This window comes from Gopherus flavomarginatus, chromosome 25 (assembly GCF_025201925.1).
Source record: "Gopherus flavomarginatus isolate rGopFla2 chromosome 25, rGopFla2.mat.asm, whole genome shotgun sequence".
Lineage (NCBI taxonomy): Eukaryota > Metazoa > Chordata > Testudines > Testudinidae > Gopherus > Gopherus flavomarginatus.
In genome coordinates, this window is record NC_066641.1 from 10,138,219 (window position 1) to 10,164,968 (window position 26,750).

Sequence of the window (26,750 nt, forward strand, 5' to 3'; positions counted from 1 at the left end):
GAACAATTTGTACAGTGGGGGTGCTGAAAGCCATTGAACCGAGCCATAAACCCTGTATAGAATAGAAACCGCTCCCAGCCAGGGAATGCAGCAGCACCCTTCGTTCCAGCGCCTACGAGTGGGGCTTTAAGTGTGTGCGGAAGTACTTTGCTAACTAGGGCTTGTCTCGGAATAGGTGCTTTGCAGAATCCGAGCCCATGCCTGTTAAGACCTTGTCTACACACAAAGTTGTACTGGTTTAAGTATACTGGTATAGCTAAAAGTGGTACAGCTCCCCCTAGTGTGGATGCAGTTGTACAGGTATGAAAGTGCCTTATGCCAGTTTATCTTATTCCATACGGGAAAGAGAATACGCTATACCAGGGTTCTCAAACTGGGGGTCAGGACCCCTCAGGGGGTCATGAGGTTATTTCATGGAGGTCGCAAGCTGACGACCTCCACCGTAAACGTCCAGCATTTATAATGGTGTTAAATATATAAACGTGTTTTTAATTTATAAGGGGGGTCGCCCTCAGAGACTTGCTATGTGAAAGGGGTCACCAGTACAAAAGTTTGCGAGCCCACTGTGCTATACCCATATTAAGGCACTTTTATCTTCGTATCCACACTGGAGTCATGTCTACACTATGGATTTCTGCTGGCACAGTAATGTTGGACGGGGATGTGAAGAGGTGTGATCTCAGACCAACTTAACTACACCGGCAGAAATCCCTAGTGTACAGGCAGTTATGTTGGCAAAACTGCCCAGTGTAGCTTGTTTTGTTCGGAGGAGGTGGGGGCGTGGAATAAGATGTACCAGTTAAAGCACAGCTTTACCAATGTTAGCTGTTTCTGCTTTGCCAGCATAGTATAGTGGTAAAGTGACCCTAGTGTAGACATGGCCTGGAAGGTTGGACTAGTATAACTATTTCGGTTAAAAAAAAAAATCACAGCCCTAAACTATAATTATATTGGTATAAAATCTGTTTATAGGCCAGACTTAAGAATTTACAGGATTGGGCCTGTTGATGCGATATAATTCTGTGTATGTGAGATCTAGTGTTTATTTTAAATGCTTCGTTATATTGCCTTCTCGTTTACTCCCCCTACCTGAACACGACCGCGAACAGTTCCACCAGCACAGAACTGGTGAACAGTCCTCCGCTAGCCATCCAATCTATGCGCCCGACCGAGGAACATGTAGTTTGACAAAGAAGCAGGTTTAATTTTGAAGCTCCCAAGTGGGTGAAAAAGCAGTGATTTAAAAAAAAAAACAAAAAAACCCAAACCACCAAAATCTTGGTGTGTCCCTTTATTTAAAAGACACAGAAAAATTCAGAAACGTTGACTACGATTTAGCCAACCAAAGGCCTCGACTCTCTAAACATTCCTCACCTTCTGAATTGGATTCTACCTCACCATGCACTCAGGGGAAGGAAACTGTTGTTAATTTCAGTGAAATTAACTTACGTTGTTTTGCTGCTATGTCATAATTTTTACACAGTGCCCCCGGGGGGTAGCTCTGTTCTCTGTTATAAGATGTCACCGTCTCTGGGATACAGTATTGCAGTTCAGCTTGACTTCTCATTTCTGTTGCCTGGAGCTCAACTGCTCTACAGAAACCCTATCATATAAATCGAGGCATCTCTGGGCATTGTATACACTTATATATAATTTATCTATTTTTAAATATTTTATGTATACTCTTTAAAAGCCGTGTGTTTCCATTGTGCCTTTCTCACCTCCTATTATTTTTGGAGGAGCCTGCAGGCCTAATTCAGCTCTGTCTCGCCACTGCAACCCCAGTGACATCAGTCAATTTGCACCATTGTAAATGAGAGCAGAATTTGCCCCTGCGTATCTTTCAGCTGGGTTTTTTCCCATGGTGGTTGGCAATAGATTTATTACGGAATAGTATCTAGCTGATAAAGATGATCTTGTGGATGAGGCTCTGGACTTGAACTTGTAAGATTTGGGTTCAGTCTGTGGCTCAGCAACCAACTCCTGATGTGACGCTTATGGAAATCCTCTTGATACCTCGTGGTACGTTTACACTGGAGATGTCATTTCCGGTACTAGCTCTGATTTAGCTAATGTGCTAAAAATTAGCACTAGAGCTGTGGCACCATCGGCGAGTGCCTGAAGTACACACCTAGGGTTTTGGATGGGATTGTATCAGGACATCTACCCTGGCTTGTCATCTGCACCACCGTGGCTACACTGCTATATTTTAGCATGTTAGCTAGATCGGAGCTAACTCAGGGGCATCTACCCAAGTTGGAAATTACGCCTCCCACTCCAGTGTAGACGTATCTTCAGTTCCCCACCTGCAAAATATGGATAATGATTTGTCTTGTCTATTCATCATGTAAACTCTTCTGAACACAGACTGTCTCTTGCTACGTATCTTAGAACACCCAGTACAAGGGGTCCTGGATCTCAGATGGGGCGTTTGGGTGCAGCTGTGACATGAATTTTGATTTTTACAATATTTGTAAGCGCTCTGGAGGTTAATCTACCCTTTTGCTTGGGTGACAGCTAATATTGCTTTCCCTGTGATTCAGTGTGTTGCAAGTGCCTTATTTTTCAATAAACAAGGACAGCATGAGCGCCAGTGATGCAGTCAGCTCCACCACATACTTTCCCTATGTCCCAAAGGGGACAATCTCTGAGAGAGAGAGAGAGGGGAGAGTTAATTCGCCATCCTTTTTTCAGACCTTGGCTTCCGAGTGCCCACGGCGGCGCCAATTAGTGTCACTTCTCATACGATGCGGACACCTGGCTCTCAGTCCAGTTCACAGCGGACATCAAAATCATATTGGAGAAAGCCACTTTAGCCCCCCCATCAGGTGGTGACAACCTGAGGTCAGTGCAAACCGTGGCTACATTTGAACAGGCAAGGTAGGAGTGAAAGGCTGTATATCTCATTACCAGTCACTTTAACTGTCCTGTGCTCAGGCATGTCTGCATACGCACATTGTACTGATTGATCTAAATCCAATTTCTGATTCGATGCAGAACAGTGTGGATACTCTTGAGGGACAGATGCTGATTTTTATCTTAAGCTAAAAGCACAACGATTAAGTGGCTCCAGTTTGAGCTAATTGATCCTGGGGCATCTTAAACCCATTTAGTAGTATCCACACAAGCAGGTTGAACTAATTTTACTACATCTATTTGGAACCTGATGTAGTTAAAAGGGTGCAATTTCTGTGTAGACCAGGTTTCATTCCAGGAAACTTTCCCCAGAGGTCTGGTCTTTTCCAATCTTGATTGGCATACAAGCCAGGAATAATCATTTGTCCTTACTGGTGTTTCTTGCACCTTCCTTGGAAGGATTTGGTATGGGCTGCTAACAGAGAGAGATACTTGACTAGATGTGTCTTTGGTAGGTGGCCTACCCCTGATGTAAAGGCTAGCAGACAACTACCTATCTTAGCCCTGGCACAGCTGTCCTGAATTCAGGAGCTAGACAACTGCAGCTGGTCCCAAGCGACACAGTTATAAAGCATACGTTTACCTTCAGTGCCTTTGTTCTACGCACAGTGTGGAGACACCTTGATTTTCCTCTTCCAGATGAAAAAAATTCCAAAGTGCAGCTTTGCTTTGATTGATTTCACGTTGCTAATGTTGCAGCCTGGGGGTGCTGGGTGTAGAGTCTACACTGTGCTTGGATTTGGGTTGGTGCCACTTTTGCGATACGCTTACGCAACCAGGGTTTCCAAAAATCAGATACATAAACTGGTCTTGCTGTTGAAATCATCGGACTGAAAGGGACCTCAAGAGGTCCTTTAGTCCAGTGGTCTCCAAACTTTTTGATCATGCATCCAATCAGTAAAAAACTTTTAAGCACACACCCTCTGCTCCCGGCCGAATAGTCGAAGCAAAATAAAAATTAAAAAAAAAGTGCGCTTGGACTCCTGGCCGAACTGCGGAACGGGGGAAAAATAAAAAGCGGCGCTGCTCCGGCGGCGCTCCTCCTGCTGTGCACCCCAAAGGATCCTCTTGCGTGCAGCCCACTTTGGAGACCACTGCTGTAGTCCAGTCCCCTGCACTCACGGCAGGACTAAGTATTATCTAGACCATCCCTGACAGGTGTTTGTCTAACCTGCTCTTAAAAACCTCCAACGATGGGAGATTTCACAATCGCAATCCCTTTGCAGGGCATGGACCCCTTCTTTAGATATCTCAGAATGACTTCCCTTCCTAGTGCTGCTTTTTCAGTTGTTATAAAGCTGCCGGTTGTACAGGGTTTTTGTAGTTCTCGCCTCCTGCATGAGACACCATAATCCCGGGGTAGGGTCGTCACATGGAACTTCTGCCCATCTCAGCAGGATGTAGAACCTGTTGAGGGATAAAGAACCTGTGGCTTGAACCCTGTAGTCTTCACTTGAGCAAAGCTCCCATGCAAATCAGTGAAAGCATCAGGCCCAATAGGAGTTTTTTTTGCTTGAGTCTGGGCCGCAGGTTAATTTCGCTGCCCCCTTGACACTCACAAAATTGGAGAGATTTTTATGATGTCGGAGAATGTGGAGATTTTTATACCCGTGACCTCGCAAATAATCAATTCAGAGCCCTTTCGTTTTGCCAGAGCACGTCCCCACATTTGTTAAGAGGGGGAAAGAGCTTGTGAGAAAGTCACTGGAGCAGGACTTGAGAGACCCGCATCCCTTTCCCAGTTTTGCCACTGACTTTCCCCTATGCCCTTGTTCAAGTCTCTTCATCTTCGTGTCTCGGTTCCCCACTGATAAAATGGTCTTTTGGCCTTCACAGAGACACTGGAAAGATTAAAGGGAAAAGAGCGAGTTTAAGGCTGAAATTTGTAATCTGGGCCTGAGTCCTCGCTGCTTTACGCCAGTTTCACTCCAGCGTAACGGCATCAATTTTGACGGAGCTACCACTGGGGCAATGCGGCGGTGGGTCGGTCCCATGTGTATTAGTGTTTAAGGCTAGATTTATACCTTCCCCCACATTACTTTCCACCCTTCCTCTCCTACGCAGTTCACTTCCAAGGCTCTCCCAGCACGGCTGACGCTGTTTGAGGGTATTTCTGTGCTGCCCTCTGAGGTGTGATTGCAACATGGGTAGGCATAGCGTGGCTCGTGCTTGCAATGCAGCTGCTGCAGTTTGCATTGCTAACCTCCGCTGAAGCCCGTGCCACGGCAGCTGCGCAATTTTTTTTTAGCCATGCTCGCGCAGGCATGGCTACCTGTGCTACACCACAGCTCAGCCTGCAGTGTAGACATACTCTGTGAGACTTATAAGGCGGCCTCATTACTGAAGTATCAGAGCACCTGAGAGTCTTTAATGCATTTATCCTCACCACAAGGCAGTGGTGTTAGCCCCATTTTTCAGGCAGGGAACGGAGATGCAGGGCAGGTCAAGTAACTTGCCCAAGGTCACGCTGGGAGTTTATGGCAAAGCAGGGAATTGAACCTGGATCTCCATCCGATGCTGTATCTGCTGGACTGTGCTTCCTATCAATTAGGTTAGAACTGATCATGCAAAGACTAGTTGAATTCCAGTTACAGATTCTTTCCAGTAATACAAAACACACGCAACTGAAGTATGGGTGACTCTGTTTTTTGAAATTGTTTGGAGTTGGTGTGACTCTAAGACAAGTTGTGAAGGTATTCTGGGTAATATTTAACAATGCCCTCATGATATAGTTAAATATTCATCTCACTGTATCTTTTTTGTTTTGTTTCTACAATTTATACTGACTGCAAAGGTAGCAAGGTACAGGTGTAGGAGACTGAGCCAGACAAAATTTGAGACTCAGTTAATCTGGAATAAAGTGGAGTGTGAATTTAAAGTGGATTAACTATACCCGATTAACTCCATATGTGGATTCTTTTGTTCCAGAAGAAGAGTGCCTTATTCTGAATGATCTTAATCCAGTTTGGAAGTGGAGTAAACAGCAATTACTGTTCCAGTGTAGACAAGCCCTTACTGACACTAGTTATTTTTACTAGTTGCTTTACAAATATTTTTACTTAAAAGATCAAAACAGGAGGAAGTGTTTACAGCACTCTTCTCTAGAAACTGGTCCCTTTTATTCTCGTTTATATTGTCATCTAAGGGGTGTTCTGGCCCCACTCTGCTTGGATTCAGTATGATGTGGCATTGCACTGTTATATTGTGGCAGTTACCTTTCAGGATATGTGGAGACCTGTAGGCTTCCTGCTTGTGGATTGTTGAGATTGGGTGAAGTATTTGGTGTATCACATGTTTTCCCCGGGGCAAGTTTCATTCCACCACCTGGAGTGCTGAGGATGGGCTGAGCTCAGCCACAACTTCCTGGGGGGGATGGGACCACTCCACCAGTGATGTACCCAGAGGATACATGTGAGCTATGCTGGTTTAGTGCATGGGATCGTGTCTCCCTCTAGTGGTTGTCTTTCATGTGACTATAACAGTCTACTACTTAAGGACACCTGCTGGAGTTCTCTCAAGTGGTAGGGGCTTGTGCTTTAAGAACATAAGAATGGCCATAGTAGGTCCGACCAAAGGTCCATCTAGCCCAGTGTCCTGTCTTCCGACAGTGACCAGTGCCAGGTGCCCCAGAAGGAATGAACAGAACAGGGAATCATCAAGTGATCTGTCCCCTGTCACCTATTCCCAGACTCTGGCAAACAGAAGCAGATTTAAATGATAGGTTACAAACTAGTTAGTAGTTCTGCAGTTTCACATTTGAGTTCCTTCAGAACTCTTGGGTGAATACCATCTGGGCCTGGTGACTTATTACTGTTGAGTAATAGTGTTCAGTTTGTTCTAAAACCTCTTCTAATGACACCTCAGTCTGGGACAGTTCCTCAGGTTTGTCACCAAAAAAAAAAAAAGGCTCAGGGTTGGGAATCTCCCTCACATCCTCAGCCTTGAAGACTGATGCAAAGAATTCATTTAGTTTCTCCGCAATGGCCTTATCGTCCTTGAGTGCTCCTTTAGCACCTCGATCGTCCAGAGTCTTTGGCTAGCTGTTCTTCAAATTCTTTTTTGGCCTTCCTAATTATATTTTTACACATCATTGCCAGAGTTCATGCTCCTTTCTATTTTCCTCGCGAGGATTTAACTTTCACTTCTTAAAGGATGCCTTTTTGCCTCTCACTGCTTCTTTTGTTTCACTGTTTAGCAACGGTGGCACTTTTTTGCTTCTCTTACTATATTTTTTAATTTGGAGTATACATTTAAGTTGAGTCTCTATTATAGTGTCTTAAAAAAGTTTCTGTGCAGCTTTTAGGGGGCACTGTACCTTTTAATTTCTGTTTCCTCATTTGTGTGTAGTTCCCCTTTCTGAAATTAAATGCTACAGTGGTGGGATGCTGTGGTGTTTTCCCCACCACAGGGATATTAAACTTAATTATATTATGGTCACTATTACCAAGCGGTCCAGCTGTATTCACCTCTTGGACCAGATGCTGTGCTCCACTTAGGACTAAATCAAGAATTGCCTCTCCTCTGGTGGGTTCCAGGACTAGCTGCTCCAAGAAGCAGTCATTTAAGGTGTCAAGAAACTTTATCTCTGCATCCCGTCCTGAGGTGACATGTACCCAGTCAATATGAGGATAGTTGAAATCCCCTATTATTATTGAGTTTTTTTTTATTTTTATAGCCTCTAACATCTCCCTGAGCATTTCACAGTCACTATCACCATCTTGGTCAGGTGGTCGGTAATATATCCCTGCTGCTATATTCTTATAATTAGAGCATGGAATTATTGTCCAAAGAGATTCTGTGGTACAGTTTGGTTCATTTAAGATTTTTACTTCATTTGATTCTACGCTTTTTTTCACATATAGTGCCATTCCCCCACCAGCAGGACCAGTTCTGTCCTTCTGATATATTTTTTTAGCCTGGAATTACTGTGTCCCATTGATGATTCTCATTCCACCAAGTTTCTGTGATGCCTATTATATCAATATCTTCACTTAATACAAGGCACTCTAGTTCACCCATCTGATTATTTAGACTTCTAGCCTTTGTATATAAGCACTTTAATAACTTGTCACTTTTTAGCTGTCTGCCATTACCTGATGTAATTGAATGGGACTCTTTTTTTCATTTGATTGTTTCACATCAGATCCTACCGTATTTTATCGTCTCCCATCCTCTCCTCTTTACTAGGACATAGAGAATCTCTATTAAAAGATCCTTCCCTAAGAGATGGCGCCATCTGAACCATGTGCTCCTCCTCATCTGTCGGTTTCCCCCAGCCCTTTTCTGGTTCATTTTGGTTTAGGTGGAGCCCATCCCTCCTGTATAGGCTCCCCCTTTCCCCAGAGTTTCCCCAGTTTCTAATAAATCTAAACCCCAACCCTTTAGGAATTGACCCTGCCGGGTTTGTGAGAGACCTGGTCAAAATGATTTTGTCAGGATTTTTTTTCTTTTAATTTTTTTCCAATTCAAAATGGCTTTACAACAAAACAAATTTTTTCAGTTTGGTTGAACATTTCAGGATTTTTTAAAAATGGAAAGTATGGCGTAAAAACGAATATGTGGAGAAATATTGTCCCAAATTGCAGCCTAGAAACTAGACTTGGTGGTTGCTTATTTTATTTTATTTTTTTAAACGTAACCTTTTTATTCTTAAATGTTTATAATGGCACAAAAGCAAAATAGGCCATTTTTTCCCCTTCTAAAAATTGCTTCTTTTTTTTTTAAATAGATCTTCCAGACACATAATTCATAGTGTGGCGTAATCCCCTTTTTGTATTAAAAGCAGGCGAGGTAAATGGTCCTGATGTTTCATTTCCAAGCAGGTCACAGTGCAAGAGCAGTAAACTTCCTCATGTGAAATTTCATGAGGTTTCTTAGCGTCCGGCCTCGTTGCTGGAATACGACAGCTGCATCGATCCAATTCGGAGCTGTTACTGTCTATCGGATCAATGATCAGCAAACTAAAAAGTCACTTAGCTCCTGTGACACAGGCTGCATAGTTAGGCCCCCGCCGTGTCAAGGAGCCTCGTTTTATTAACTCTGTAATTACCTGTTAAGCTAAACCAGCCAGTTTTATTGCACATTTTCTCCTACCTGAGTGGGGACCTTTGCATTCCTATCAGAACCTTGGATGTCCCCTCATTTTTCTCAGCATCCTCCGGGCCCCATGCTGTAATCGCCGTCCCTTTGGCTGAGAACAATGAGATGAGTCTTTATCTTCTGCTGGCTCTTTCTTACACATAAGCAGGCATCTACCCCTCCCGTCTAGGACTCCTGGTACCTGCCGGTTTGGATGATCTGCCCCTGCCTCCAACTGCTGCAACGGGTTTATGCCATTTAAAGGGGGCTTTTAAGTTGGGCCACGTGGCAGAGGATGCTGAGTGCCCTGTCACTCAAGAGGCAAGAGAATGGGGCAGGCACCTGGGTCTCCCTGATAGCGGTATCAGTACGTACTGTTAGATGGGCCCAGGAGCAGGTCTCTTTCTTCACAGCCGTGGATTTTTACAGACTGCGCTGGTGCTGTCACACCTGATCTCCTTTTCTAATTGGAGTAAGAGGCTGGGTCAGTGGTTAGGGTGTTAACCTGGGCCTTACAAAGCCTGGGTTCTGTTGCCTGCCCTGCTATAAGCTGCTTTTGTCATCCTGGGCAAGTCTCTTTATCTCTGTACCTTCCTCACTTGCTGGTTTGACGTAGATCAGTGGTTCTCAACTTGTTCCACAATGTGTTACGTGGGCTGCAGGCTGAGAACCACAGCATCCTCACAAACCCCTCAACAATCCCCTATGCCTATCGCCCCCACCCAGAGCGGGGCCTGGAGAAGAGTCCTGGGTGCTAGGCGGGTAGTCGGGACCGGGACCCACGTGTGGGACTGGGCAGCTGGAGCCTGGACCCTGCAGCGGGGCCAGATCCCGGGTTGAAAATGGCTGACCTAGAGTAAATGGTGGATCCTCTGTAACTCAAATTCTTTAAATCAAGATTTGAGGACTTTAGTAACTCAACCAGACGTGGGTGAGTGAGGTTCTGTTGCCTGCGATGTGGAGGAGGTCAGACTAGATCAGCGGTGGGCAACCTGTGGCCCGCTGGCCACACACGGCCCATCAAGGTAATCCACTGGCAGGCCGTGAGACAGTTTGACCATCCGCAGGCACCAGTTCCCGCAGCTCCCATTGGCTGAGAACAGCGAACCGTGACCACTGGGAGCTGCAGGCGTCCGTGACTGCAGGCAGTCAATGTAAACAAACTGTCTTGCAGCCTGCCAGCGGATTACCCTGACGAGCGGCAGGTTGCCCATCACTGGACTAGATGATCATGGTGGTCCTTTGTGGCCTTAAAGGCTATGAGTTCCCCATCTGTAAAATGGGTGCACTGCCCAACCTCTGGGGTGTTCTGAGGATAAATACATTCAAGATTGTGAAGTGCTCGAGGTGTTGATTTAGCTCGCTGGTTGCTGCCATTAGCTGTTAGAATGTGGCTTCTGGCTAGGGTGACCAGATGTACCGATTTTATAGGGACAGTCCTGACTTTTGGGTCTTTTTCTTACACCCCTCACCCTCGTCCCGATTTTTCACATTTGCTGTCTGGTCACCCTACTCCTGGCAGTACCTTGGTTGTCTCTGCTACCAGCAAGGTCTTGGAAACTTTAGAGGGGAAAAAAAAAAGCCATCTCAAATAAGGGCAGGCTAGGTTGTTAAATGAAAGATTTTGTTTAAGAAATCCATCCTGGGGAATTCAGCAGCTCATCATCCAGTATAAGATGGAGAAAACTAGATATTTTTATCCCTAATCTGTGCCCTGGGCATTTGAGAGGACCTAGGAGCTGCCGACCTGCTGTCATTTATGGATGAACTAATTCTTGCTGTGCTAAAATTAGATGGTAAAGTAGTCCCGGTTTATACCTAGCATGCATACAGAATTTCTGTTCAGGAGCCAGCTGCGGAGATAGAAAACCTGGGAGCTCAGAATTAAATTTCTCTCTCAGACTCAAGGGATTGCAGCAGGTTCCTGCAAACAGCCCATGCCACAGAGAGCAGCTTGCAAAAAGATATTAAGGCTTTTGCTCTTTGCCTTGGATGCTCTGGCCAGGCAAAAGACCAGGATTTGATAATGCCTGCAAAATCTTGTTAGAGAGTTGATAGTTCAGTTCCTGAGGAACAGGGCTCCAGGTCTGGGCCTTGTGTTTTCTGGGATTGTATTAAGGGCCAGGCAGATGGGAGGAGAGATAACTCGGTGGTTTGAGCATTGGGCTGCTAAACCCAGGGTTAAATTTAATTCTTGAGAGGGTCACCTAGGCATCTGGGGCAAAATCAGTACTTGGTCCTGCTAGTGAAGGCAGGGGGCTGGACTCAATGATCTTTTGGGGTCCCTTCCAGCTCTGTGAGATAGGTATATCTCCACACATTTATTTATTTGGAGCATAGAATATCACCATCATGGTGCTTAGATAGTCATTGGTACGAAGAACAGGCATGTCTATAGATGAGTGGTGTTGAACTTTCTAAAGCGACTACTGATTTTGGAAGGCTCCGTTCTTGTGTTCTGCATATTCACATCTGATCTATTCACTGAGCAGCAGAGTTTGAGCCTTAACTAATCCCGGGAGAAATTTCTGTGGCAGAATTAGGAAGAGAACCAGAATTTCTGGCTCAGTCTTGTGCCTTAACCCTACTGCAGTTGGCCGTCTGCCTTTTAAGGTTTTGGAAAGTTATGCTGGATCTCCCTTCCAGATTTTGGCCAGACAGAATGGCTTACGGTGCCGGTGACTCCCATCTCCAGGATCAACAGGGTTTGATTGTGGTAGTGCTGTTAAATCACACACGATGACGAGTCCTGGCTTTTAATAGCAAAGCAAGGGGGAGGCTACAGCCCGCTCTGAACAAACTTACTGTGGAATAACCCGAGCTGCCCACCCTTGAGTGTTTACTCTGAGCATGTTTTAGTTCTGCTAGGGTCATTGTCGCTGACCCAGGGACTAGTCTATCTAGCACTGATGTCAAGGGACTGACATCCATAAAAAATGAACAGATCCCCACACACCTACAGACTGTTTCTTGTCCCAAAGTCAAGCCAGGAAGAAAGGGGAAAGCAACCGAGGCAGAGTGCCAAAGCAATATCCCTGTACTGGTACACTGACTCGTGAGGGAGAATTGGAAATCTTAAAAGATCATTTTAAAAAGCCATTGCCTTAGGCAGGGCTGTGCTAATCATAATGATAGTGGCTTGCTTCAGTGATTTGTGAGCAATCTGGAAATTAGGATGGAATGCGGTAAAAAAATCTGGACGGTAGCAGACACGTGTTGAACCGCATGAAATGCAAAAACCACCTTTCCCCTCACATGTCCCTGTATTGATTCTATGATGGTGGCACCTAGAGGCCTTACTCCATTGTGCTGGGTGTTCTACAGACACCCAGGTAGGGTGACCACCTGTCCCGCATTGGGCGGGACAGGCCTCAAATGCAGAGTTCATGTCCGAGTCCGAATGACTGAGAGATAACATTGGTTCCAAATTCCCTATGGTTCCGCTCCACACCTGCCCGCTCAGGGGCCATGCCAGTCTCTTCCCAGTGGTGGGAGGAGGGAAGGTCTCTGAGCCTGGGTGAGAGCATCTACGCAGCTATTTTTAGCCCCATAGCATGAGCCAGATTCAGTTGATTTGGGCTCCAAGACTTGCTGCTGTGGGTTTTGGACGGGAGGGGGCAGGGTTGGCAGTGTAGGTATACCCCTTTATAAGAGACACTCCATGCCCCAAAGAGCTTTCAGTCTAAACAGACAAGGCAGAGAGAAGTGACTTGCCCAAGGTCATACAATAGTCCAGTGGCAGAGCCAGCTAACACCCAGTCCAGTGCCATGTCTTCTTGACCCTGAGTTAGGGCCATGCAGATCCTACTGTGCATCATCTGCGTTTCCATAGGCTCTTAAGGTGGAACTCAAGTGGTAGGAGGCCTTCTCCTAGCTAGTCCAGGGCTCGGATCCTGTTCTCATAGTAGGGAATGGCTGAAACTTCCCTGGGAGCAGGATCTAGTCTCTGCTCTCCTAGGTAGCATGACCGGTTAACACATGCTCCCACGCTGTGTCTTTGCAGTCATCCTCCCCTTTCTCTCTTTTTTTTTTTTTTTTTTTTTCTCCTTCTGCTTAATGGGCTTCCTACCGTAGGCTAGCCGGGGCTGTTCAGCAGGGCCGAATTTGCAGAGCGCTCTCAATGATCTGTAACATACAAGCACATCTCTGCTATAATGTAAAGCATATTAAGCCGTTTGCAGGCGATGAATCTGCAATTAAAACAGTTATAGTTGATTTAAATAGTAGAAAATGAGGTTGATTTAATGCTTATTGATTTGCTAACGAGAGCCTGCCGCATATGACCAACTGACCCAGGGTCACAGCCATACGTTTAAAATATCGTTGCTCTTTTTTGCCCCTCCTACCCAAAAACGAAATCCAGCTTTTACGGAATGATAATCCCTAAAGTTAATTATGGAGGGTTGGTTCAAAGCCATAAGAGAGTTGGTGTCTCCTTGACTCATGCAGGATTTACATGCAGGTTTCCAGCGGTAATTCCTGCTGGAACCCCTCTGCATATCAGTGACAGGCTAGACTATGCGGCCTGGCCAACCAATACCAATGGTAAAAATGACCATGTTCAACATTAAAGTGGAGTGTTTTTAATTAAAATTGATTTTGGACTAAGTCCCTAACTACTGTTTCTAATGGCTGCTGTTTTTCTTTCTTTCTTTGATTGCAAAAACCTGAAGTTAAAAACAAACCAAAACAGCAATAGTCAGCTCCAAAAGGAGGAGTGGTGAAATCAGTTTGCGCTGAGAAGTAGCCTTTGGTTATTGTCTTCCACAGGGCCGGTTTTAGGCCAATTCCCCCGATTCCTCCGAATCAGGCCCCATGCCTAAGAGGGCCCAGCGCCCTAAGGAACGCCTAACTTAGACGCCTTTTTAATTTTTACTCACCCAGCGGCGCTCCAGGTCTTCAGCAGCTCTTCGGCAGCGGGTCCTTCAGTGCTGCGGAAGACCCGGAGTGCCGCCGGGTGAGTCATCCCTGCCGGGGCCCCGTTAAAACTATTCAAATTGGGCCCCGCACTTCCTAAAGCCGGCCCTCCAATGCCAATGTGTAACGGGCAAGTGTTCTGTAGGGATCTGCTTTTTGTAATTCAACTTCACTTTCCCTACCTAAAGTTAATATACTATCTGAGTGCCCAGCATGCTGGGGAGAGAGATTCGGTTAAAGGCGTGGATTGTACACGCCGGGCTGTAGGCCTTAAGAAAGGAAACCTTTATCTGATGCCAGTCTTGTCTCTTATGGTGATGCCACACTGTATTTTTCTGGAGTTGTTTTTAAAATGATTTAAGAGAGGGCAGGGCAGTACTCTTTAGCAAGATGCTTTTGGTTGTCAACCACTGGAAAGGTTAATTCTGTGAACACACAGATGATCATTCTCTAGTTACTCTGCATCCCAGACTGGCAGCTGTGTAGCAAAAGCTGGAGATTTTCAAAGTAGCCGAAGGAAGTTAAGCCCCCATTTCCAAAGTCAATGGGAGTTCGGTGCTTTTCTTCCTTGGTTGCCTTTGAACCAATCCCAGCCTAAATCTTAAGGGCTAATCCTGCTTCCATTGACCTCCGTGAGAGTTTTTCCTAGGTCCCCAAGGCCTAATCCTGGAAGGTGCGGTGAATATTCAGCTTCCATTGACATCAGTAATTCTACCCTGTGCTGCTAGTGCTTTCCTGAGGGTAATGGAAATCAGGACTTGCGTTTGTTTTTAAATGTTACTCATCTCAATGGAGCAGAGAAATAGGAATTTCTCAAGGGCCGTTGAATGTGTGTGAATGTTTATGCTTGTTCCTTAAGTCGTCCGGGGATTTGTGACAGCGAAGTTGAGGGCAGGGGGAAAAGATCCCATGTTTGCAAGGTATCACAAGTAGAGAAAACAGAAAGCTGTTGGAGCAAATGTGAGCTGTTCCATAATTCCACCCTCCTCCTTATTTTAAGAGGAAGCCGTCTCTTTAATGTGCGATGGCCTCTCCATAGTCTAAAGCCAAGCCTCTGTTTTTGCGGGTGCGGTTTGGTGCCGACAGAAAGGAGGCTTGCATTTTTTGGGTGCCTTCACGTTTCACTGCAGTTGCAAATAACCTTCCCACGGCTGATCCCTGTGCTGATCAAACAGGGTCCGGATTTCCAGGAGTGGCCTCTAACAGTTTTGACGCTTTGTTAATGTTCCTATTGAAGTCGGTGCGATCCTGGTACAGTATTAAGAGTGTTACAGTATTTCTCCAAGAATCAGGGCACATCTTTGTCTGGATCGAAAGAGAAATGTGCATGGTATACAGTATGGCTCCCGCCAACTGCTCATTCATGTAATATCCCTCATGATCACAGTTTATAGTCAGTATATGCTGCATTTGGACAAAACTAATTTCTTAGATTGCTTCTTAAGTAACACCAGCAGCAGCTTATTACCCGCACGATGGTGGTAGCAAAACCAAGCGCTGACAAGGACCGAGGGGGGAAAAGGGGAAAGTATCCCAGGAGAGAAATGAAGGTGCAGGTTTAACCTTCAGTCACATCAGGGTAAATTCGGAGTAACTCACATTAATCATCAGAGCTGCTCTGGATATGCACCAGAACAGAGAGCCTAAATCATCATCAGCTTTGATTAAAATGGAGAAAATTCCCATTCCTAGGTTGAAGGGGTTAATGTAAGAGTGTGTGTGTGTGGGGGGGGGGCTCCAGGCACCAGCCGACCAAGCACGTGCTTGGGGCGGCATCTTGTTAAGGGGTGGCCAATCTTTGGCTGGCGGGGCAGCACTCGGGTTTTTTGGGTTCGGTGGGGTGGCGCTCAAGGTTTTTTTGTTTGTTTCAGCCGGGCGGCAGTCGGGGGTTGTTTTGTTTTGGTGAGGCAGGACGGCACTCGGGGAGGAGGGAGTGTTTCAGTGGCATGGCACTCGGGGGGGGGTTGTTTCAGCAGGGCAGGGTGGCTCTTTGGGGAGGGTTGTTATAGTGGAGCAGTGCTTTTTTTTTTTTTTTTTTCCCCACTTGGGGTGGCAAAAAAGTTAGATCTGGCCCCGTGTGTGTAGCATGTTCCGCTACAAACTCTGATAAAGCCTAAAAAATGCAGCTGGAGGGTCTTGGAGGTGGCATGCTGGATGCAGGCCAGCTGCCTTTCACACGTGCCGCGGGAGTTAGTCTTCGGACGGATGGAACTCCGGGGTCACTCCGAGAAAACTCTGGCGAAAAGGTTACCTTCTGGGACCATTAGACACACCTCAAGCTGGAGCACAGGGGTCATACCCACTCTACTGCATAGCCACAGCGCTGGAGAAAACGCAAGCAAAGCAACCCACGGAACATGAGGGGCAATGGGAAGCAACTTTAAAAATAAATAACTAATTAAGGCTCGGTACGCTTTCCTGGAACGTATAACGCACTAGGTATAGTGTCAGGGTTTAGATCTGACTTCTGTTAATAATAAAGGGCTTCTGTATTTGTTCATTTCCCTAGCAGAGCCCCGATGGCGGCAAAGGAAGTTATGTGTTGAAATGGGCAATGAGTGGCCTTTGAATTCCAAGCCCAGACTGGGAAATGCCATTAACAAGCAGCCCCCTAATGAGCGTCTGCACCAAATGGCAGGGATGATCCAGGGATTTAAATCCCACGAAGCATGGGAGCTGCCTTGGTGACTTCGGCAAGGCTGTTTCCACTGGGAGAGCTGCTCCTGTGAAAGTGGATTCATGAGTCAGCCTTCGATGCCCAGTGCCAGGTTTAGGAAAGTCAGCTGTTTCCTCCCTTCGTGCGGCGGAGTTTGTCAGTCATCCCCAGAGGGAGATTAAGATAGGTCTGGGAATCTGCAGAGGCGGAGGCAGCCACTGAACATGGAGACGGAAGCTTTAATTTTTATGTCTGTATTTTTTGGTGTGTGTTTGACTTAGGTACTTATTCCCTCGTTATATTTTTAGAGCGAATAAATCGTGCCTTACGGGGGTGGGGAGTGAAATTTTCTTTCATTCCCTCTAAACCCCAAACACGTTGGTTTTCTTTCTAGCAGAATTGGCCCTTTTAAAGTGATAATTCTGAGCAGAGTGAGATCGCTCAGTACAATGCCTGTATTTATATATTGCCGGGTGCCGTAGGTGCTTAATAATTGGTGCTTCCCCAGCCACAACGTGAACCTCCAGAGTGTTTCGCAGATGTAATTCAATGGCTATTAGCCAGGATGGGCAAGGATGGCGTCCCTGGCCTCTGTTTGCCAGAAGCCAGGAATGGGCGACAGAGGATGAGTCACTTGGTCATTACCTGTTCTGTTCTGTTCCCTCTGGGGCACCTGGCATTAGCCATTGTTGGATGACAGGATACTGAAGTAGATGGCCCTTTGGTCTGACCCAGTCTGACCGTTCTTACTGTTAAGGGAGAAGGATTAAATAGTCTCCTCCTTTTGCGACTAGGGAAACTGAGGCATGTGTGGCATTCAGTGTCTTACTTAAGATCACACAGGAAGACCCTGGCGAAGCCAGGAAGAGAACTGATAGCTGGGCTCTGTTGAAGTCAATGGCAAAACTCCCATGGAGCTCAGTAGGGCCAGAACCGCAGCCCGAGTATTTTAGGATCTGATGCAAAGCCCATTGAAGTCACTGCGAAGGCTCCCGTTGTCCTGTCCGGGTTTTTGGAACAGGCCTTTTAGTCTGCCTGTTCTTTAACCTCAGGACCGCAGTTTTCCTAACCTTTGCGCCACTTGATTTTGCTGCAGATTAATAGGTTGTTCTGGGCTATTAGCAGCAGGGCTCATTCGTGCTTTGCCTCATTTTGCATGAAATAATAGGACCCAAAATGATGGCTGAACACATGATCGAGGCAAATAAAACATAGTGGAGTCTCGTGGTCCCTGGCAAAGCAAGCCGGGAAGCACAGCCGGTACCGAACAGGATCCTGACGGATGTTTATCGTTTCATTTGCTTAGAAAATAAATAGCGTTGGAAAGCACAAAGAGAGGAGACTTGAAATATTTCCTTTTGTTGCTCCAGACGTGCAGGGCACAGCGGTGAGAACGGAGAGCTGTATACAGTCTTTTTCTAGGGGCTGCCTTAGTATGATTTTTTTTCTCAGGCTTCAGAGAATGCTTGGGGTTCGGGGGCTCTTTGTGCTCTGAATTCCCCTAGCCTCAGGCCCATAACCCAGCGGGCAGGGTCATGGCTGGTTTAGATGGTGCGCTCTCTGCGAGCGAGCGGAGTGATGTCTGTGTTTCAGGAAAAGAATGTGTGTTTTAAAGGACTAATGGTCCGACTGTCCATCAGGCTGGGCGGCCCTTCAGGTCATCTGGCGGTCAAAACCAAATAATTCCAGCTTGTTCCCGAAGCCTGATGCTGCTGGCTGGCTCCTTAGCGTTCACTGCCTCTTGTTGCTTCAGGAGCCTCTGAAACCTAGCAGGTTTTTTTATTTTAATTATTATTTTTTGGGGAGATGAGAACGGACATATTTGCTCCTTAGCAACTGTGTTTGCACAATGCTCACGATTCAGAACTGGCTTGGTATTGCCTGCACTGAAACATATTCACTGTTCACCTCTTTTTTAAAAAAAAATCTCCCAGCTCTTTGTGCTGATGAATAGACAATAGGTCTAATCTAAGGATCCGTGCAAGTCTTGGGAGAGTTGTGGAATGACTTTTGCGTGTGTGTGTGAAGGAAGTTTTTATTACAAAGAAAAGCATTTGCAATGGAAAGAAATCACTTCCTCTGCTCTGCCCTTTTATAAAATGTGCAAAAAATGTTAAGCCGTATGAAATGTTACATTGTCGGACGGCGCAGAATTCTCGGGTTCGTGTCCGGGATGGAGTGGATGAAAATGGAGGCAGTGGCAGCTCCACTTTTACCCGGAGGGGGGAGGAACCTATACTGTGGTGTGTGAGCCTGTATCTCCTAGTGGGGGATGTGTTTTCTGCTCCTCATTTGCCTATAGTGCCCCTGCTGGCAATGGCGGAAATTTTCATCTGCATTACTAAAGGTCTGGGCGGCTCTTCTGTCATGAAGGCGGATAGCAGAGTTAGACCCGAAAAAAAGTCAGGAGCCAAACATCAGCCTGATGGGTGGAGGTGTTTTGATATCCAAACCTGGATCTGGATCCAAATTTTGCCAATGGCCCCTGTCTTTCAAATGGGCCAGTCCAAGCCTCTGGGAGCCCGGCATGTTTGCAATGTGGATCTAGATGCAGATTTTACATCTGAAGACCTCTAATAGATCTCTAATAATCAAATCTCATTTAAATCAGCAGAACTGCAGAAATTGACACATTGTCATCATCTCTCTCCTGTTTCAAATTCTGGAACTCAATTATTTTCATTTAGCACTAGGCACTGTTATAGCCAACGAAAGTGATGTGCCACTTACCCAGCTGTGTTGAAATCGGACAAGCAGATGGACAAAGTTGCTTTGCAGGTCCTGTGGACACGCTCCACCCTGGAATCCTTATCTACTTGAGGAGTCCCATTGACTTCTTCTGTGGGGTGGTTCAAAGAGTAAGGATCATTCGTCTAAGTGTGTTCAGGAGACTCTGGCCTGTGACAAAATTCAGAATGAGCTATGAAAATGGAAAAACAAATCTAAAATGCCAAAACTTAAAGCTATTCAGATGTAAGATATAAAAATGAGGTTCTGAGCACTTATGACTATTTAAAAGCAGCAATATAGTGTCATCATTGGATTCAGTCCTTTAAAAGGGATAGTGAATTACTCAATTGATTAGAATACAGCCGTGGTTTTCAACGGGTGTTTGGGGGCCTGCTGACTGTCTAAGATTTCCAAAGGGGTCTGCGCCTCCATTTGAAAGTTTTTAGGGGCCCGCAAGTGGAAAAAAAAGTTGAACAACACTGGAATACAGTGTGGCTTCTTACTGTAAAAAGCCTGGTATTAGTTATGATTAAAATTGACTTTATGAATGTAACGGAACACACAGGGATTACATAGAAGAAAACCCCACTGTTGTTATGGTAACACATGGCTGTCCAACAGTGCTGTGTGTTTCTTCCCATAGTACTCTTAAAATGTTTGTCCAGTACTTTGAAAACACCATTAATCCTCCAAAACCCCTGTGAGCGTGGCAGCATCGCCATTTCACACACAGGGAAGCAGGGACTGCAGGGTTTCCATGCCCTGCCCGTAATTATGAAGACCTTCTAACTCCGGCGGTGAAGTATCGCTTTAAGAAAAGCAGGACGTTGTCTAAAGTCCTGAGATTTCATCCGCTTCCTTATGCGCTGTTTTAGCGCCATCCTTCTGCTTGAACCATTAAGCCTCCCAAATCCAGGCTGGGCTTCCCCAAGTGTTCAAAAATTAAGTCATGTCCCCCCCCCCTCCCCCAAAGGAGCTTGGCTTAAAAATCATGAAATTTAAAAAGAAACAATGTTGCGTCTTTGTATCTGCCTTCTAATTTAGGAGCTTCAAGGGTTCCTGTTTCAAGCTTTTCTTTGCAACCGTAAGGGCTAAACCCGTCTATATATATTTAAATGGCAGCCAAGAGTCACATGACTGCAGGAGGTGGGCCTTTAAGAAAAAGCACCAAACGTGATGAGCTTGCAGTACTGCAAATCCTGCTCCCAGGGTATCTCCTCATTAGCCCGGCTGTGTGCCCGAGGACCTTCCCCAAGGGCCGGATGAGCCGGGTCCTTCCCACCAGAATGGGTAGCAGAATCAGAACTTCTCTGAAGCTGCTGTCCAGTGGCAGAGAGGGAACAACCTCTGTATTCCCCTCTTATCTAGAAGGCCTCACCTATTCCTGGGGTTGGTCCATTTAGCAGTGAATCCGCTATCTCTGCGGCCCATGCATCACTCTGCATTTCCCGCAATGCAAGCTGGTCTCCGTGGTGCATAGGGCTTGCTCTTGTCTGCGCAGAATAATTGTTCCAGTTTTATGGGCTGGACCCCTCTGGGATCAAGAGGGGGAGGCAAGAGCAGGATATGCCCACTGCAGTGTCTTTCTGGTTTCCTTCTTGCAGCATATCCAGTCAGAGCGAGGCAGGGCAGCCCCTTTCATTTGGTCCAGGGCCAAAGCCCAGACAATGAGACCTTCCTCTGGAGGCTGCTTTCCAGAATTCTTGGATGTCACTGGCAGACATCCTGAGTTCTCTCTCGCCTGCTAATGCCAGCGGGTCGCGTCATCCCGGAGGCAGCTTCCTTGTCCTCTGCTCCTGGTATTTCAAACTCCTTCGTCATTAACATCCAAACAGGCTAAATGTTGTTAGCCACCTGGCGTCCTGGGAGTTGTGACTCTCCAGATCTTCATCTGGAGTGTGCTGTGTGCGGGAGGATGCCATCCATCCTGTGCAATATACAATGGGAGGATTATGGCCTCCCTCCCAATAAGCATGTACGATATCTTGTGTGAGCATATGTTCTAGGGGATCTGGTAGGACTGGTGGCCAGGACTCCTGGGTTCTATTCTCGGCTCTGCTGCTGAAGAGTCACTTGCGCTCTGTGCCTCAGTTTCCCCCTCTGTGAAATGAGTGTGACAACATCTCCATTGCCAGGGTGATGTTTGTTAATGTTTATAAAGTGCTTTGAGATCCTGTGGGAGATGCTAGAAAAAATACGAACCATCATCAGCTGGAGAAACGTGCCCACTGTTAGCAATCCCTCAGAACCCTCCCAAGGCAGGCGTGGCTCCAAGCTACGAAGGAGGGGGGAGTTCTGCATGGGGCCACCTTGTCTTTGCCAGGTGTTCGTAACTTACCTCCTCCTGTGGCATTGGAGCTACTGGAGGCAGGCCCGCTATCACAGCCCCAAGAGACTTCATGCCCATGCTGCAGGCCTTCCTACCAGGCACCCCCTTCTGCTCACGTAGCCAGAACACTCCAGCTGCGTGCAGCCCCTACTCGTCGCTTAGGACAAATTGTGTAGCTGCTGCAGGCTGTCTGTCTGCACACCCATTAAGACTGGGGACAATGACTGCTAAAGACTTTCCTGCCTCTTGCTTGTGTAGGACAGGAGTTTCCATTATACTTACGTTGCCTTGGTCTTGCTGTGCGAATGCTCAGCCTTACCTAGTTGGCTGCAGCCCACTTTCTCTTTCTTTCCTCTCCCACACTGTCCAGCTGGACCTATTCTGCCAGTCCACCACGATGTCCTCTTAAGCCTGGTGCCTGATCCAAAGCCTGTTAAAATCAGTGGAAAGGCTTCTGTTGACTTCAGTGGTCTTTGGATCAGACCTTAACTAGCTCTCCCTAGAACCTCTGGCACCTTGTCTCCTACCCCATCAGTCGTCCTCTTTTGTCATCTCTTTGTCTGCTTCCCACTTCCCCTTATTCTTCTGTCCCGTTCACTGCAAGTCATTATAGTCCAGGACAAAGACCATGGTCAACTGGGTAATGTTCACAGCCGTACCACTGGCCTGCTGTGCGAGCTTGGACAAATGACTTTCCCTCTCTGTAGGATGGGAGATAATGATATTTAACCTCCTCTTTCTAGCACATTAATATCTATGGATAAACATGCACGACAACAGCCAAGAATTATTAATATAATCCCAAGGGTGCGTGCGGTGGCTTGCTTCGCGTACCTGTAGCGGTACCCGTTCCCCATTCAAAGAGTACATTCTCCACCCTCCTTTGGCCGTTTTTGTAGCCCCGTCCAAAGACATTACTTCCTGCCGCTCGTTTTAGCCTGAGAACGTGTAATGAGTTTTCAGCTAGTCAATCAGTCTTGTGCTTTCCTCTCCGCTTGCCTACCCGCGGCACCTTCTGCCAATTAAAACAATGAGCGAAGTTGCTCTTCAGATAATGGAGGTGGCTGTGTTGCTCTTCCGTTAACACTTGTTCTGCTCATCACATGGTGGTTATTATATGCGTGGTATATCTTTCCCCTCTGTCAGTCCATTTACCTGTCTCTTCTTGTCTCCTGTGACAGATATATGTTGTCAAGTGTGTCCTCCTGCTCTCTCCAGTTTCCAGCCTGACGTCCACTAGCCTATTCAATTAGACTGAATTGGGAGTATAATTTACTGACCCCAGTCTCTCCTTAGCAGGTAAACTAGAAAATCATATACATGCATCTCTTGCACTCGCTGACCTTGGAAGGCAAATTTAAGAGGATTTATTGTCCTCAGCTGCAGGCAAATATTGAAAATGGTACATTTTGTTTGGAGAGAGTGCTATATTTTTACGTTTGCATTGTTTAATAACATTTCACTTAGCCAATTATAATTAATTCAATTGGTATTAATTACGGAGCATTATAAGAGCACAGCCTGTAATGCTTTGTCATATGGTTTTCCATGGATGAATCATTTAAAATATGGCATATTGCTAATGGGTGCGTCTTAAAAATGGTAACCGGGAGTTATAATAGTTATGCTATGAGCTGTTTCTCCCCCTCCTAGAGATGAGTGACTCACTAGCTCCTGCAGACTCCACTTTTAATTTTACAGGAAGCAATTGTTCAAATCTTCTGACCCCTCCGTTTCTCCAAATGGTGTGAAAACCAGCAGATCACTTTTCATTTCTGCAATTCTCTTTATTAGGGGTGGATTATATCTTGGGTCCCTGCAGACAGATATTTTATTAGCTGTTAACAATGATCTGATGCAGGGAAAGAAGTTAACGTTTTGAGCGGTTATTTATTTTTGTATGTTTGTTACCGTTGGAGGATTATTTCCCCCCCCCCCCTTCTCCTTGTACATTTCCTGCTGAGAAGACTCATCCAGGAATGTCTCCACTGCCACCTACTTGCGGTTTGGAGACTGACAAGCACCTGGATTTTATTTTTTCATTGCGTTACTGCTTTCCCCAAAGCTGTAAAAATTCTGTGTGCAGGATGCTTTGAGCCAGCACTGTAGACCAATCTCTTGGTTTTAAAGATCAGAGGCAGTGGTGATGGGCACAATACAAAAACCTTAAGAGAGTTAACTAGTTAGATGATGTTGGACAGATTTTGTTTTCTGATCTGGTAGGAAAATATTCCCCCATTCTTTTCAAAAACTGGGATGAAAAACTCTTTTTGGATTTAGGTTAATAGGAACTAGCAGAATTGTGATGAAAATATCTCCTCTTCCCTGCCCCCCCCTCGCCCCCCGCACTGTTCTCTCTCTCTCTCTCACCGTGCATTGTTGTTTTTATGAAGTACCCAAAATTGTACTTAGGGGGGGCATATAGCTGCATCCATAAAGACACGATCCCTGTTTCAAAGAGCGTGATCCTGCTCCTGCTGACATAAATGAGAATTTCACTCTTGACGTCAGTGGGCGCAGAATCAAGCCCCTAAATGATTCAGCAAAGGGATGACAAAAGAGTGAGGTGTGCTGGGAGGGGAGATCAGAAAGGCAGCAGTGAGAGGATACACTTCCTTGGCAATGGCCCATGCACAGCGTGGTTGAACTTCTTAAAATTTATGATGCTATTTTATAAAATAAATGACGTATAACATAAAAGAAAATAGTCTGAGGGGATGGTGAAACTGGGTCGTAAGTGTAATGATGAATGAACTGGTATTTTACTCCTTCTCCCAGGGGCAAAAAAAATCTAGATGTCAAAATTTTGCAAGGCTGGGATACATTCAGGGGTATGGAGGTCCTTCCTCCAAATGTGCATGCGTTTCCTACGTTATTTATAACGCTACAGTGTTCCCGGTTAACAGTTTAAACGGAGGGGCCATTTCTTAAATGCTTTATTCATATTGTACAATGATTACCAGCTATAGCCATATTCCTTAATAACCTCTTATAAAGCACGTTATAAAATCCATTAGTAGTGATGCTGGGAAAAGCTGTTACAAAGCATAACACACAGTAATGAGGCCAGTGCAAAAGTGACAAAAATGTTTGTTGTTTCATGCCGAGGTTTGTAGAAGAGCTAACTAATTTCTCTATTGTTTTGTGATCCCGATATTTTGGGTGGAGGTTTTGTTTTTTTTTTTTTCCTACAACATGTTTGCAGAACCGGCTTTTGAACATTGAAAGAGAGCACGTTTTGGCAGTTTAATCAAAATCAATTTGCACTCAGAACATTTAAAGGAAATATTGATTTTTTTTTAAGTTGGTTTTTTCCCCTCACCAAAATAGAATCGTTTGGGAGTAAAATAAAAGGACCCTTTTTCCTTTAAAATTGTTCTATTTTAAAGCCAAAAAAACCTTATTTTGTGAAAAATTTGGACCATTTTCAAAAATTTGAAATTTCAGTTTTTATTTCAATGTTTTTCATACACTTCTAAGTGTAATATGTAGGAACGCTAAAACCATGCATTTGTACATTTAAAAATGGCTTTATGCTATTGTGCACCTTCATTTCATTTTAAAAAAGCCCCAATGTTTATAAACCTCTCCTTGATCCTTGACGGCAGCTGCACCTCTTTGGACTAATGAAAGCCTCGTTTTAAGTGTTTTGGACTTGTAGAAATCAAGATATAAAAATAAATTTGATGAAGTTCAACAGGGTTGCATCTAGACACAGATATTGGTCCTGATTATATCTGTGTAAATCAGGAGCAGTGCTGTGAACAAAATTAAATCCAGTGTGAAACTGATATAAATGGAGACAGAATCAGGCCCGTTGAGTGGTGTATTCTGAGTTTCACTGGGAACATGAGAGATGCATACACCCCCATCCTCAGTGGATTTAGCTGGGATTGTTTGTGGGCTGTATTCTTTTAGACCTTCCAAACATGGTTGGGGAAATGTTCTGAATGGCCAGATTTCTGTTGGTCACAACAGCCACACGCAGGTAAGATTTCAGCCACCCAGAGGCCTAGTCTCCTATATCCACAGAACAAAAAGACAGTCCCTGCCCCAACGACCTTACAATGTAAGTGTAAGACAAGGGACAACAAATGAGGTGGAGAACTTTGAGCAAGGGGGTTGGACTAGATGACCTCCTGAGGTCTCTTCCTACCCTAATCTTCTATGATTCTATGAAGGAAACGCTGGTGGTCAGCAGGACGGGCAGTGGTCTCAGCTTGTTAGCCAACAAACCCTTGTCAAGTTTTTTTTAGGAATCACGGCAAAGGAGAATCTTTAGTCTGGTGCTGAGATGGTACAGTGAACGCTATAAGATGGTCAGATACCAGGTATTCTGTGGCTAATGATCTGCTGAAGGTTAAGGGCAGGTGATGGTTAAGATCCCTTTCACATGCTGCCATAAAGATGCCTTAATGTAAATGAGAATCAGGCCCGTTATGTTAAAGACATTCTATCTGCTTATATGGTGCAGACTGCGGTGAGGTTTTCAAAAGAGCCCCATCCAGCGAAAGTGCTGGTGGGTGGATTCTCTTCTCTGCAGCGCTGATGTAGCTAAACCCTGTAAATATTCTTCATGTTGCAGAGCTCCCAAAGCGAAAAGATACTAAAAACCCCCTTTATGGTGAAGGCCTCTTGGAGTGCAACATTCAAGCGTGGAAAGCGATCTCAGTGTGCGTCTGCTTGCAAGTGTATCTGTGGCCAGGTTTCTTGGGTTGTGTGTGTCTTGCCTATGGTAGATGAGAACTTCATATAGCAACACTAAAACACAGTAAACGTCTGCTACCTCAGGGCTAGCTTTTGGTGTGTGGTGGTACAGTAAACTGCTAGATCTTCAAGTTTTCGTGATGCAGCATATGACAGGGGGCGGGGAGCAGAGGGGAATTAAGCTGTGCAATATGCTCCATTGGTTTACAGCTGTGTTTGGGTGCACGGTGTTCAGAACCAAAAGCACCAGCCATAGAGGACTATACTACTGGGAGTAGCATCTGTTCCTTACGTGGGGATGGGGCCAACACTGAAAGCTGATTCTGAATTTTTCCTGGGTTACAAGATCATCGCTTTGTACCGGCACTGGGAGGAGGGGGAGGGTCCTCTGTGTGGATCTCCCTTCCCCTCCCACTT

At 45.6% G+C, this 26,750-nt stretch overlaps 1 protein-coding gene and 1 long non-coding RNA gene across 2 annotated transcripts in view; one reads left to right on the forward strand and one right to left on the reverse strand.

Moving 5' to 3' along the window:
- SKAP1 (src kinase associated phosphoprotein 1) overlaps nucleotides 1–26,750 on the forward strand; it is a 233,702-nt gene that overhangs the window by 95,354 nt on the left and 111,598 nt on the right. The gene's annotated exons all lie outside the window — the stretch shown is intronic.
- On the reverse strand, nucleotides 2,791–21,082 carry LOC127040569 (uncharacterized). Its single transcript, XR_007771465.1, has 3 exons — nucleotides 20,676–21,082; nucleotides 19,298–19,465; nucleotides 2,791–4,323 (listed from the first exon to the last, which is right to left on the reverse strand). It is a non-coding gene; the product is annotated as an uncharacterized LOC127040569 (long non-coding RNA).